General features: G+C 45.0%; 1 protein-coding gene across 1 annotated transcript in view; it reads left to right on the top strand.

Annotated features, from left to right (window-relative positions):
• The first annotated feature begins 6577 nt into the window (after positions 1-6577).
• Positions 6578-10053, top strand: part of CTSB (cathepsin B) — a 34108-nt gene continuing 30632 nt past the window's right edge. Inside the window, exon 1 of the mRNA XM_089528812.1 lies at positions 6578-6688. The gene's annotated coding sequence lies outside the window, so the exon portion shown is untranslated. The remainder of the gene's footprint in view (positions 6689-10053) is intronic.

Raw genomic sequence — 10053 nt, 5'->3', positions numbered from 1 at the left:
CCAGATATTCATGCATGCATGCATGCATGCACACCTACAGCAAGCATCCAGGGACATACAAATGGTCCCCAGACCCACCACAGTTGCCCCACTATATTAAAGACTAATACTATACAGTGGTACCCCGGGTTACGAAATTAATTCGTTCCGCCGCCGCTTTCGTAACCCGGAAACTTTCGCTAGCCGAAAAGCCCATAGGCGCTAATAGCGAAAGCCGCGATTCCGTGTGAAATCGCGCCGAAAAGCACCAAAAATTTTCTTCGTAACCCGGAATAACCTTCGTAACCCGGAACTCTTTAATTGAATGGATTTTCTTCGTAACCCGGAAATTTCGTAAGGCGGCGCATTCGTATCCCGGGGTACCACTGTACTATTATACCATACCCTTTCATTGACTGCAGTTCCCTTAAATCAAATATGTGGAATGGAGTCTGTCAGCAGTTTATTATATACATGATTCAGTGGGTTGTTGCTGTTGTTGTGAGCCTTCAAGTTGCCTCCAATTTATGGAGACCCTATCACAGGGTTCTCTTGGCAAGATTTGGTCAGAGGAGGTTTGTCATTGCCTTCCCCTGAAGCTTAGAGTGTGTGACTTGCCCAAGGTCACCCAATGGGTTTCTATGGCTGAGCTGGGATTCAAACACTTGCCTCCAGAATTCAGTGCTCAAACCACTACACCACACTGGATTTCCCAACTAGAGTAGATCCTCTGAATCCATTGTTCAATTTGTAAGTCAGTCCAGTGGGTTTCCATGGCCGACCTGGGAACTGAATCCTAATCTTCAGAGTCGTAGTCCAACACTGTTGTTGTTACTACTTGTTGCTGTTGTGTCAAGTCATTACCTTCATATGGTGATCCTAAGGCAAACCTATCACAGGGTTTTCTGGACAATTTATTCAGAGCGGGAGTGCTTTTGCCTTCCTTTGAGGCTGAGAGAGTGTGACCTACCCAAGGTCACCCAGTGGGCTTCCATGGCTGAGTGACTTTGCAGAATCCTGTTGTAGTCCAACACTCAAACCACTACACTATGCTCCCTGTTGTTATTTGCCGTCAAGTTAGCTACAACTTATAGAGTCCCTGTGAATGGGAGATCTTCAATAGCCCTGCTCAGGTCTTGGCAGTCAGAGCTGGGGTGGCTTCCTTGATTTAATCAATCCATTTGAAATGCATATTTGAAATTAATTGATTTTCCTCATGTTAACTCTTTGCTGTCCAGCTTTCACAGTCATATGTAGAAATCAGAAAAAATAACAGCATGGATATTTGCACCTCTGGAATTTAACGAGATATCTTTGCACTTGGGGATCTTATCTGGTTCCTTCATAGTTGCCCTTCTAGATCTCATCTTCCTTGTGAATTCTCCCTTCTGATTAATGACTGAGACTTGGGCTGAATAATGTGGGTTGATACCATTTTAACTGCCATGGCTCAATGCTGTGAAATTGCATTGCAATTGCATAGCATTGCAGAGCTCCCCTCTGGTGCCACAACAAACTACACTTCCCAGAATTCCATAGCATAGAGCCATGGCAGTTAAACTGGTGTCAAAGCAGATTATTTCTGCAAAGTGGATGCAGCCATAGATATAGAAAACCTTTTTAACTATTACAGGGCCCGAACAGACTGGCCAAAATAAAGCTGCTTCAGGTCACTTTGGAGGTATGCTGTTTAAAGGGCACATGCATCTTAAGAGGCCAGAAACTATGCCAAAGCTGCGCTCCAGTCCTTAAGACTGAAGCATGGTTTTGGCGCGGCTTCCGGCCTCTTAAGATGCATTTGTCCTTTAAACAGCACATCTCTAAAGTGACCGGAAGCAGCTTTATTTTGCCTGTCTGTTCAGGCCCTCAGTGTCTTTACCATCCCCTTTAAAGTTACATAAGCTTTAGGTAGGTGGTGATGATTACGATCACTGTGATGTGTATGACTTGAAATGTAAAAAAGACAACCTGAAAGTTTCCTTGAAAGTAATTAACTGTCATTAAACAAACAGATGTTTATGGGTGGCAGACAGTATAGAATAGATCAATCAATTAACATATTTAATGTGATAACAAGCCTTTATCTCTGTTCAAGCCACTTGCAACAGAGTTGAACCCTTTGGAGAATTTTTGCTCCCCTCTTTTGCACTGGATTCGTTTTGTATTCATTCTCTATTTTGTATAGAGAGAGGTCTGTTTGGTAAATGTAACTAGTCATTTATTTGTCACATGTGTGTATCCCATACCCTCCAACATTTCACATTGAAAACTGAATTGCTTGGAGATGCACAACATCAGAATGTAGCCAAGATGGAGAAAGATTTTAATGAGGAATAACAGACAAGCCAGGCAAGACTGCAGAAGTTTGCTTTTGCCTGAGTCTACTGGGAAGGATAAGATTCCCTTCCCTCTGAGTTAACTGAGTAAAAATTACTTTTGCACCCTGAACTCAGTTTGCTGCTATTGAAGTAAGCTGAGGGTGGAGGTTAACAGTGGAAAGAGAAACTAGGCCACTTTTAAAGCAGCTGAAAAAGTGGGCTGACAGAGACAGCATCCACACTGCAGAAATAACACAGTTTGATACCACTTCAGCTGCCCTGGCTCAATGCTAGGGAATTCTGGGAACTGTAGTTTTGTGAGACATTTAGGCCCGTTACAAACGGGCACCCTAGGACGGACTCAGTCCGTGCTAGGGTTAGAAAGGGGCTTCTCTTCCAGACGCCCCTAACCCTAGCACGGACTGAGTCCATAAGAAATGGCGGGGGCCATTCAACACGGCCGCCGCCATCTTGACATAGCGGACGCGCTGCGTCTGCACGTCGCACCCCGGAAATGACGCTGCGAGTGCACGCTTCGGCACTTGCAGCGTCTCTTCCGGGACGCAGGAAAAAGCGCAATTTTCACGCTCCTTCTTTGCAGCGTTCAGGAACCACGCCGTTTGGCTGCTGCGCTTCCCGGACGCTACAACCGGCAGCGGCGCGAGACTGCCCCTTCTGGGCGGTCTGTAATGCGCCTGTCTTCTTTGTCAGAGCACTCTGATGCCACAATAATTCCTAGCACTGAACCAGGGCAGTTAAAGCGGTTTCAAACTGGAGGATTTCTGCAGTGTGTTTTGGACCATAGAAAGATGTGGAATAACAGTAATAGTATTTAAATAGAAGAAAACATATTGTTTTGTGGAGTCACCAAATCCATTCATGCGATGATCGTAATAAAAGAAGGGCGATAGGGGATTTAATGATGTTGAAAATGTTATTATCTATATACTGTACATCCATGTATGTATAACAATGTATTATGTTTAATAAAAATTATTTTAAAGCGTCCCCCACAAGGACTCTGTTTCTGGATTTTGCCATTTTAGGAGCGGTCTTAGAAAGAGATTTCCAGGTTGTGAAAAATATTGTAAAAATGGCTCTCCTGGGCTTGCTGTCCTGTAACCTCTACAGGCTTTAAGCTTAAGAAATGCAAGAAAGGCAAACCTATTTTATTTAATTAATCTGCTTCTATGTTCCTCCCTCCACCTCTTCAACCTTTCTTTCAATTTCTCCCCAAGGCCACTTCCAAACAGAAAGTCAGGCCAGAGTAAGATCCAAAATCAGATTCAGAACAGAACAAACAAAGATCAAAAGAAGTCAAACAATACAATTCCAAATGAACAAAAAAGTACAATAGGAAACAGCTTTCAAAGGCAAGTGTAACAAAGCAATCTGCCTCAAAACTCAGGCCAGATTGCAGCTGGTGCTTAAAAGATAGCAGCAGGGAGAAGATGTTCCCCTTCTTAGGGAATTGCAGATATTCACCATTGGGCAATACCATGGTTAGGATCAAACAAAATGTCACAAGATCCAGAGCAAGCTTTGGGATTCTCCGTAAGTCTTTGTCACAGACACTTTTCAGAAAGCAAAGTTGAATAATAATAATAATAATAATAATAACAATTTTTAAAACCCAAGAATGAGGCTCCATGCTGTAGGCAAGAGAGGGGTAAACCTGTCAGAACAGTTTCAACAGATGAATATTCTGTCCAAATTTAAAACAGCATTAAAGACTAGTCTCTTCCGGCAGACTTATTCAGATGATTTTCAAACTGTGAATTTTAAATGTGGAATTTTTTTTTAATGTGTATATCTGATTTGACATTTTAAATTGATGTGTATTTTAACTGATGCGTTTTAACTGATATTGTTTATATGGTCATTGTTGTTCCCCTCCTCAATCCATGGGGACAGGCAGATAAGAAATGACAACGACAATGATGATGATGATGATGATGATGATGATAATTGTTCTCAAAATATTGTTGTGTACACTCAACTGTATTCTAAGGGGCTCCTTTGCAAGATTTATCCAGTGGCCTACCATTGCCATCCTTGAGGATGAGGAAAGTGATCCAGTGGGTTTCCATAGCTGACTGGGGATTTGAACCCAAGTCTCCCAGAGTCCTGATCCAGCCCTCAAACCACTACACCATGCTTGCTCTCTTGTCTGAGGCTGCTGCCACCCTGCAGAATTAACCCAGTTTGACACTGCTTTAACTGTCATGTCTCCATCCTATGGAATCTTGGGACCTGTAGTCTTTTGTGGCACCTGAGCTCTCTGACAGAGAAGGCTAAGTAGCTCACAGAAATGCAACCCCCAGAATTCCATAGCACAGCATGAGTTTGCAAGACCTGAGCAGAGCAGCAGGGGACAGGCGGTCTTGGAGATGTCTCATCCACAGGGTCACCATGAGTCGAGGTCAACACTTGAGGGAGGTTAACGACAATAACAATTCATTAGAAAAGGCAAGAATGCTTGGTAAAGTAGAAGGCTGCAAGAAAAGAAGACAAGCAAATTACAGGTGGATTGATTCAGTCAAGGACACCATGGCTGCCCTGGCTCTGTAGGTGATCCGTGATCTTGGAGGTCCCTTATTTCTAGGACTGCCATAAGCCAAAGTCAACCTCATATGACACCAACAGAATAAAGCCATAAAAGAACCTGGGACTGGGTTAGCTGTCTTCTCCTTGAGGACACCATGGGGTCATTCAGCAAGACCTTCTTGCCATTCCCAGATGTTCCTGAGATCCACAACGCAGTTGGTCAGAAGAGGGCACTCACTATAGTGGCTCCTACTTCATGGCACACACTCTTTCTTGACATCTGTGTTGCTCCAACTGTTTTTAGGATGTAGCCATACTGCAGAATTAGTTTGATTCCAATTTAACTGCCATGTCTGGCTACATGAACACTGCAGAAATAATCCAGGTTTCCCCACTTTAGCTGCCATGGCTCAAAGCTGTGGAATTCTGGGAAATGTAGTGTGTTATGGCACCATTTTTTCAAAGTATAGTACAGCAAATGAAGATCAAGGTAGAAAGTGCAAAGGCAGGCCTCCTGTAGAACATAAAGAAAACAAAAATAATGACCACAGAAGACCTTCACAAATTCAACCTAGACAACGAAGAAATACAAATGGTAAAAGAATTCCCCTATCTGGGCCAGGAAAGCAAGAGAAGATTAAGAATGGGGAGAGCGGCTATGAAAGGACTAGAAAAAAATGCAAAGCTATACAACTGAGCACAAAAGTTAGAATCAAAGAAGGCATTGTATTCCCTATAACCATGTATGAACGGGGAAGCTGGACAGTGAAGAAAGAAGACAGGAGGACAAGCAAGTCACGGAGAAGAGTGCTGAGGATCCCACGGACAGCCAAAAGGACAAACAAATGGGACCTAAGCAGATCAAGCCAGAAATCTGCCCGGAAGCCAAGATGGCCAAACTGAGGCTGTCGTACTTTGGACCCATCATGAGAAAGAAGGACTCATTGAAAGGTGGAGAAGGCTGCATGATGGATGGATGGACTCTATTAGGGAGGTCATGGATATGACTTTGCAGGAACTAAGCAGAACCGTGGAGGACAGAAGATCTTGGAGACGTCTCATCCACAGTGTCCCTATGGGCCAAGACAGACTCCAGGCCAGTGAACAACAACAAATACCCGCACACACTGTATATGTATTTACATACATTTGTATAGACACACACACATATACACATTTTTTAAATTGTGGTATTCTCTGAAGATGGCAGCCACAAGTGCAGGCAAAACGGCAGGAATACATCCTTACAGAACACAGCAGCCACGTGCCCCCAAAAAAACACAAACACCTAATTTTTACATTTGCTTTGAAACTTTTCAAAGCACAATACAGCAAACCCATATATATATATATATATATATATACCGTGTGTGTGTGTGTGTGTGTGTGTGTATAGACACACACACACACACAAAACTCTGTTTTCAAATTGTTCAAAGTGCACTCACAACAAACTCCCATATGTTTGTTTGTTTTTTAAATTAAGGCCAAAGTATTGCAAGTGAAGTGACAGGGGACTCCCTGGGCAGCCTTTAGCAAAAGGTCCCCCCCCCCAAAAAAAGGGCCTTCCTCTGCTGCCTCCCCCCCCCCCCCAATAAAGCCCCCTTTCCCCAGGCGGAGGGTCACGTGGGGAGTCAGGCGCTGCAGGGTCAGGCGGGGCTTTTGCAGCAGCTGCATCAGCAGCAAGAGGAGGAGGCGGAGCCACGTGGGGATGAGTCATCCGGGGGCGGGGCCTGGGCAGCTGGGAGCCGGAGATAAAAAGCAAACAGGGCGAGGCTGGACTGGTCCCTGGGAAGAGAAGAGGAAACCTTTGCCACTGATCCGGAGAGGCCCCTCTGCTTCAGGTAGAAGGTTAGGGCCTGGGCCTCCTTGCTGGGGGCTGGGAACCAAGGAGAGGAGGGTTGAGTGCAATCTTTGTCCCTCCTAAGCTTTTGGGGTGCAACCTTCTCTTCTTCTTAAGTTTTTTGGGGTGCAGTCTTTCTTCTCCCCAAGGTTTGGGGTTACAAACTCTCTCCACTCTCAGGAGCTGGGGTTGCAAGTATCCTGCCCCCCCCAATTGCAACCTCCCCTCCTTCCAAGGTTTGTGGGGTTTCCATCTGCCCTCCCTCCCCAGGATTTGGGGGTGCAGTCTCTCCCTTCCTCCCAGAGAATTGGGGTTGTAGTCTCTCGTCCCCCCTCGAACTTTAGGGTAGTGGACCCCAACGTGTGCCTTTCAGCTCCCAGAAGCCTCAGCCAAGTTGGCCAATAGTCTGGGATTCTGGGAGATGAAGTCCAAAGCCCTTATAGGGCATAATTGGGGGGCACTGGTTTAGGGTGCAATCTTTCCCTCTCTCTCCAAAGTTTTGGGGTTGAAATCTTTTCCCATTGACTTTTAATGTGTAATCATTGGCTTGGCTATTTGGTTTATATATAGGGTGGGGACCGTGGTTTTAGTGTGGTTTCAGTGTAATTTTATATTGCTTTTAGGTGAGGTTTTAATTGTCTTGTTGCAATATCTTTTTAGAATTTTATTTGTCAGCTGTCAAAGGCGGGATATCAATCAAATAAAAAATAGAATGGTTTGAGCAAGGAACCCTGTCTTTTTGGCCTGGAGTGAAGGGGGCTTACTTCTGAGTCTGAGGATGCAGCACTGGATTGGGGATCAGGGCCTAAGAAGGGCTTGGGGGCTGAGGGTGGGATTTGGGGTGCTGCACTGCAGTGTCCTCTAAAGAAATGGAGGGAGTCGAGAGGAGAGAGAGAACAAGTCTTATATGGGTCGAGGGAGTAGAGGACGGACTGGATGAGATCATCAAGGTGTGTCTAGACTGCAGTTCCTCTCCAGTCTGATACCAGTTTAATTCCTGTGGCTCCAATACCAAGTATATTCCTACAGTTGCTCCTCCTAGCTTGCGGATCTGAGATCCTCAGCCTTGAGAATCCGCGAAAAACCTGCTATTTTCAATAGGGCTTGAATATGCGCGAGCCTCCATTTTCTCAGGGGTGTATGTGTCCAGAACAGATCCCCGCGAAAACAGAGGGCCAACTGTACACTGCTTATCACTGCACATAGGCACTGCCTTAGCAGTTTACAAAGTGTAAGCCAATTGTCCCCAACAAGTGGGTACTCGTTTTACCAAACTACAGAAGGATGCAAGGCTGAGTCAACCCTGAGCCCCTGGATGGGGTTGAACTCGCAGCCTTGTGGTTTGTGAGTGAGTGGCTGCAGTCTAGCATTTAACCCTGTCCTGGGGCATTCTGGGACTTGTAGTTTGGGCAGGGGCTTGAGCTTTTCTCTGTTTGCTCCATGCAGTATGAGGCCTCAACGGCAGGGTTTGCCATGCCTTTCAGCAAACTACAGATCCCAAGTTGGCCTTAGGTAATAGCGGGGGAAGTTAAAGTGGGGCACAATTACCTCCAGCAAATTTATCCAGAGTGGACTTGAAAGTTGAATTGTTTTAATAGGTATATATCTTATTTTTAAGTGCGTGGAGAGACCTTGCAGCACCTTTGAGACTAACTGAAGGAAAGAAATTGGCAGCATGAGCTTTTGTAGACTTCAGTCTCCTTCCCCAGATACATTTGCTGCATCTAAATCTCAGATGCATTTGGTGCATCACCAAACGTATCTGAGGAAGTAGATTTAAGTCTATGAAACCTCATGCTGCCAATTCCTTTCTTTCACTTAGTCTCAGAGGTGCTACAAGATCTCTCTACATACTGATTCTACAGACTAACATGGCTATATCTTTGAATTTTTGTCCTTTTTAAATTATTGTATTTTAATGAATGTGTTTTAACTGATGGGGGGTGTCTTGATTGTTGTTTGTTCTCAGCCTTGATCCATGGGGCAAGGTGGGTATATAACAATAATGGCAACAATAGCTATACAACTATTACTATTACTAATTTAGTTGTGGATGGTAGATCTATTTTCAGCTGCTGTTGGGCCTTTTATAATAAAAATGGAATGCATTCTCTGGTTGTGTGTTAATTAAAATGGAGTAAAGCCACGCTCAAAGGTACACTCCATCCAGTTTATTCACCTTTGTGAATGTGGGTTTTCTAAGAGCCAGCATGACATAGTGGTTGGAGTGTTGGACTATGGCTCTGGAGACCAGGGTTCAATTCCAGCCATAAAACCCACTGGGTGACCTTAGGCAAGTCACACTGTCTCAGCCTCAGGAGAAGGCAATGGCAAAACTCCTCTGAAGAAATCTTGCCAAGAAAACCTCATGATAGGTTTGCCTTAGGGTTGCTATAAGTCAGAAACATCATGAATGCACACGACAACAACAATATGTTTTATTTGGCAAAATGTGGCCAATTTGGAGTTGTTGTTATTATGTACCTTCTGACTTACGGCAAACCCCTATCACAGTGTTTTCTTTGCAAGATTTGTTCAGAAGAGGGTTGCCTTTTCCTTCCTCTGAGGCTGAGAGAGTATGACTTGACCAGGTTCACGCAGCAGGTTTCAGTGGCTTCAGCCCATTGTAGGTCATCATTAGCATCAAAGCTGCGTCTGCATTGTAGAAAAAAAAAATCCAGTTTGACACCACTCTAACTACCATGGCTCAATGCTATGGAATTCTGGGAATTATAGTTTTTTACTTACTCAGCCTTCTCTATCAGAACTCTGGTGCCGCAACAAACAACAATACCCAAAATTCCATATCAATGAGCATTGCTGCTAAAGTGGTATCAAACTGGATTATTTCTACATTACAGATTCAGAACCCAGAGTTAAGCTGCATCCTGACCTCGAGACTACGGCGGGTTACAGACCGCCAAAAAGCGGCGCTCTGCTGCCGCCGCCAGTTGGCAGCATCTGGGAACCGCAGCAGCCAAACGGTGCGGTTCCCGGACGCTGCAAAGAAGGAGCGCGAAAATCACGCTCCTTCCTGCGCCCCGGAAGAGACGCTGCAAGTGCCGAAGTGCGCACTTGCGGCATCATTTCTGGGGCGCGACATCCGCTACGTCAAGATGGCAGTGGCCATGTGGAACGGCCGCTGCCATTTCGTATGGACTCAGTCCATACTAGGGTTAGGGGCGTCTGGAAAAGACGCCCCTTTCTAACCCTAGTATGTGCTGAGCACGTACTTTCCTGCCCATTTGTAACGGGCCTACGTTTGCCAGGTGATTTGTGGTCTTCCAGGTGTGTTTGGACTACACTGACCTCCATTCCTTCCTATTGTGCATTCTGGATGGGACTACTGGGCAATGCAGTCCCTAG

The sequence above is a fragment of the Sceloporus occidentalis genome, unplaced genomic scaffold (genome assembly GCF_023333645.1).
Source record: "Sceloporus occidentalis isolate IW3139 unplaced genomic scaffold, rSceOcc1.0.p SCAF_6, whole genome shotgun sequence".
Classification (NCBI taxonomy): domain Eukaryota; kingdom Metazoa; phylum Chordata; class Lepidosauria; order Squamata; family Phrynosomatidae; genus Sceloporus; species Sceloporus occidentalis.
Note: the sequence above shows the minus strand (reverse complement) of the source record. Positions and strands in the feature narration are given on the sequence as shown.